Raw genomic sequence first — 4,664 nt, forward strand, 5'->3', positions numbered from 1 at the left:
GAGACACACATACTCACCCTTTCTTTTTAATTCCATATTCTCACCACTCACTTTCTACACCTCATAACAACTACCACAACAACCATTGGAGAGGTGCTGGAACTAGCAGAAGCATCAACCAACTCAAAGTAAATTACTACTTTTGTATTGGATGAGTAAGTAGATAGCGATAGTACCTATCTCCACACACCTCCCAGAGTCTGGAGTATTCTGTCCCGCTAGCCACACGCGACCAACCAAAAAGGAGCCAAGCAGAGCACTGAATGCATCTTAGCTTGTTCTGTGGGCAGGTTACTAGAGTGTGTGTGTGTGTGTGTTTGTTTGTGTGTTTGTGTGTTTGTGTGTTTGTGTGTGTGTGTGGAGATAACTCTAGGTCTGCATACCACAGAAGAAGAAACAGACACACACATAAGTGTTTGTGTGTGTGTGTGTGTGTGTGTGTGTGTGTGTATGTGTGAGTGAGAAAGAGAGAGAAAGAGAACTGAAACCTTGAACCCTCTTCTGCCCAGTAAAGGCCCCTCTCTGTTGCAGAATTGAAAGGGAAACATTCATCTATAACTCCCTGAGGACATGTGAGAAATAACACAAGAAATCAATACAAATAGGAACGATTGAAGGGAACGATAGGGAGAGAGGTAGAGAGGGGAAGAGGGGGAATACAGGGAATGATGAAGAAAAGGGAGAGAGAAAGAGATAGAGAAAGTAGGGCGACAGAGAGAGAAAAGGTAGGGAGGAAGAGAGAGAGAGAGAGAGAGGGAGAGAAGGTAAGGAGGGAGAGAGAGAGAGCGAGACAGAAGGACCCTGAGCTCAGGAGCTCTTACTTAAACAAACTCACATGTCTCTACTTCAACCTCCAATTACAGCCCTGCAAGCTCCCTCAACCACATGACTACCAAGAATCTCACCAGCCACCGGGGCTGCCTAGGGATCACGATCACACACACAGTCCTTAACCCTTCACTTCACACACTAGCTCACATACAAAATATCATATGACCTGTTGGAAAGTATGCAAACTCAGTTTCTCCCAGCAAACCTGACAACACAAACACACCAAAAATACCTAAGAACCATCCTGCAACCAGAGACACACACACTCACTCAACAGCCTGCATTGGTCTGTAAAAAAACCCTCAACTAACATATGTCTCAACCACGAAAAAAAACCACCTTCAATTCTGCAACTCCAAGATAGAGGGGTAGCAAAACAAAAACTGGGGCAGTAGAGCCTGGGGTCAGAGCCTCTGTCGGGGCAATAGCACAGCCCCATTATACACCACCGTTTCATAGACACGGCCTTGCTGCTCCTTTCAAGAGACTCATATGATTGCTGGGACTAGGTGCTGCCTGCAAATACCACAGTACCAACAGAGACACACACACACACACACACACACACACACACACACACACACACACACACACACACACACACACACACACACACACACACACACACACACACAGTACTAACAGAGGCACCAGAGGAGAAGGCTAAAAGCCCTGACACACACACACACACACCACACACACACACACACACACACACACACACACACACACACACACACACACACACACACACAGTACTAACAGAGGCACCAGAGGAGAAGGCTAAAAGCCCTGACACACACACACACCACACACACACACACACCACACACACACACCACACACACACACACAATCACACAGTACCCCAGATGAGAACCACAGACACCCCAGAGGAGAACCACTTAGTCAGTCAGTAAATCTGAGCCCAATGTCAATCTATGGAGGGCACATTTCTGGAATGATTGAAACGCAGTGATTACTTCACTATTATTTTAGTACAAAAGGGATTTTGTTTACAAGACAGTCATTACGGAGTCTACAAGTCTTATGCTCCATGGCCAGGGTCATGTGTGAATCACTGTTATATGAATCACTGCTTCTTAATCTGTGCTGTGAGAAGCACAATCCCGCACTGGACTTGAACTGACAAAACAGCTCCTCTAGTGCCGAGGCCAAAACCCCTGGGTGCTAAAGCTGGTCTTTAACGACAAGGATAAAACCCCTGGGTGCTAAAGCAGGTCTCCTCTAGTGACAAGGCTAAAACCCCTGGGTGCTAAAGCTCGTCTTCAGCATATCATAAGGCATCTGGAGCCCAGCTCTCATTTTGCAGCTGGGCTGTACCTGTTACACCACTGTTAAGCCATGCATCAGACACGTTTCACCGCATAGAACATATTGTTCCTATAGGAAGTAGGAAGGGTTTATATACAATAATTCCCCTTACTTCTACCATAAGGCACTACACAGACTTTCACTGCCTCTTTTTGGAAAATGTGTGCGTGCAGTATTAGACAGATAAACCGAAACTCAGCTTTCAGTTGGTGAAAAACAAAAATAGAGGCAAATATGGGAGGACCTGTGCTGGCAGCCTTCAGCGTACATTAGAGCACATTGAGAGAGCATAATGAGTCTCCAATGGAGTCTTCCACTGTAACATTGAAGCTACATTAACATTACATTTAGTCATTTAGCAGACGCTTTTATCCAAAGCAACGAACAAAGGAGCGAACAATCACGCTACGAGCAATAGAGACCTAGTTTAACAATAAATACTACTTTACATAAGAAATAAAAAATGCAGGAATGTAACTACAGTAAGTGCGAGTTAAGTACTAGTTAGAGGAGATGGCATTACAGGAAAGATTAGGAGAGGTAGAGGAAGGGAGAGGAAGTGCAAGCTAGGAAAGGAGGCACTCTCTTAAGATTTGGGTAGATAAAGATAAACTACATAAAGAAAACCAATAACTCACAAAAAACCCATACATAGTCCTGACAGATACCAGTCTTTAGGAACAACATGATTTCACATTACTGTTCTTCTCAATCTCAACCTCTCTCCATACTGAAGCAGAGCCACAGAACAGACATGTTAGAATGTTGGAATGGGTCTGGCCCGGTTCTGGCCCTCCTCTGGCCTGTGTGGCATCAGGCACCTCTACAGTCTTTTGCCCACGGGCAGCAGGGCCACAGCAGAGCTCCGAAGTGGACTCTGCCTCCATAGCAAACTGGGGACCAGATGCCACCGGTGCCAACAGTACCCTACACCACACCCCTGATCACACAATGACATATGATAACTCCAGCAGCGCCAACCACAATGCACCCTCTAAACTCTAACCTCATGGGAATAACCTGGCTCAGGGCTCCATGCTAACCTCCAATACTAAACCATGTCAGGTGTACACCCTCAGTGGGAGTATCTGCTCACCGGGCCCAGTGTTGAAGGAAATCTTGTGTATATACCATCTGCTATTTAGGAATGAACGGAACTGGAATGTGATCCCGACTACTGGTCCATGTACTCTAGTTTCCATAAACAATGGACCACCAAGATCACTCGGCAGCCTGCATGCGATTTACATGACAGATTTTGGTGTCCGAAACGCCAATGGTGTGCGTGTGGTCAGTTATCAGAAGCAAAAAATACAAATAAAACTCATAACATTAGCGACTGACTAGCAGAATTTACGCGAAAGGGCCCCAGTGCTGTCCTCATCGTGTATGGGAAGGGTATTCAAAGCCGACTATTTAGACAAAAAATTGTCAGCGAACTACTCGTTGTTCGACGCTGCTTTGGGTTGGGTTCCTTATTTGTCACGGTGAAGTATCGATAGGTTACGTTGAATAGCGTTACCTAAGTCCAGTAGGGAAAGAAGGAAAAGCCACTGTCAACGCACCGATTCCACCACGGCTGCGGTCAGTTGGCAGTTAACCAAAACTATTACACCTTATGGCGATGGAGTTACGCAGTAGCCTACATTTGTGTGGCGGTACCTCTTTACTCCGTATTTCTTCTGCATTGAGGGTAGTTCCTTTCGTCAAAACGGGGAACTAGTAGCTCTAGCTCTGTCCTGCATAATTTCTGCTCTCTACTAAATCTAACACCGTTGGGTACATTTTAACCTGGCAAACTACGTGACAATCCAACAGGAAAAATTACGGCCCGAGGCCAAATCGTAAAGATTTTCCTTATTTGCTGGAGGCACAGAATAAGGTTGCCTGATTGAACAGGCCTTGCGAGGCAAAAATGTAACTAGCGTGTTCACAGCAACGAAGCTAATTAACCTAGTCAATTGCGGTCGTGGCTTTACGTCTCTGTACAATGTTGCACAAACATTCCGGTTTTAAAGGGGTTTTTTTTACCTGAAAAGTTTTATAAGAGTACCCCCATTCTGCTTCTCTCGGTCTGCATGTAAACACTCGCGCGAGTCAGGCGGATGTGTCCCTGACCAGCTGATCATGCACGTGACGCGCACGTAAAGGACGTCATGATGGCAGCAGGCCATGCAAAGCGGAAGGCACCCTGGTGCCTAGTAAAGTATAGAGACAGTGGCGCATACTGTCTCCATACTGTAGTGATCAGTGCAGGAGAGCTATCAAGGGTTCCCACCACTGATCCAGTATAGACGAATTACATGAAGCACTAATCTAGACTTAACCTAGAATTTCATGGAGCGGATTCCCTTAATCGAGATTTTAAAATTAATTTGTGGCTTTATTAATCTTGGAAGAATTATGATTTACTGACTGGTCAGACAAGGAATATTTAATTCTGCTTAGTTCTAGTCAACATAAAAGGGTCATGTGTCTACTCTGCACACATTACTATA

General features: G+C 45.3%; 1 protein-coding gene across 2 annotated transcripts in view; it reads right to left on the reverse strand.

Annotated features, from left to right (window-relative positions):
* tbc1d5 (TBC1 domain family, member 5) overlaps positions 1–4,263 on the reverse strand; it is a 19,899-nt gene extending 15,636 nt beyond the window's left edge. For both annotated transcript variants that reach the window (XM_080858827.1, XM_080858826.1), the window contains exon 1: positions 4,198–4,263. The gene's annotated coding sequence lies outside the window, so the exon portion shown is untranslated. The remainder of the gene's footprint in view (positions 1–4,197) is intronic.
* Positions 4,264–4,664: the final 401 nt, after the last annotated feature.

Source organism: Sprattus sprattus (assembly GCF_963457725.1).
Source record: "Sprattus sprattus genome assembly, chromosome: 20".
In the NCBI taxonomy this organism is placed as follows: Eukaryota; Metazoa; Chordata; class Actinopteri; order Clupeiformes; family Clupeidae; genus Sprattus; species Sprattus sprattus.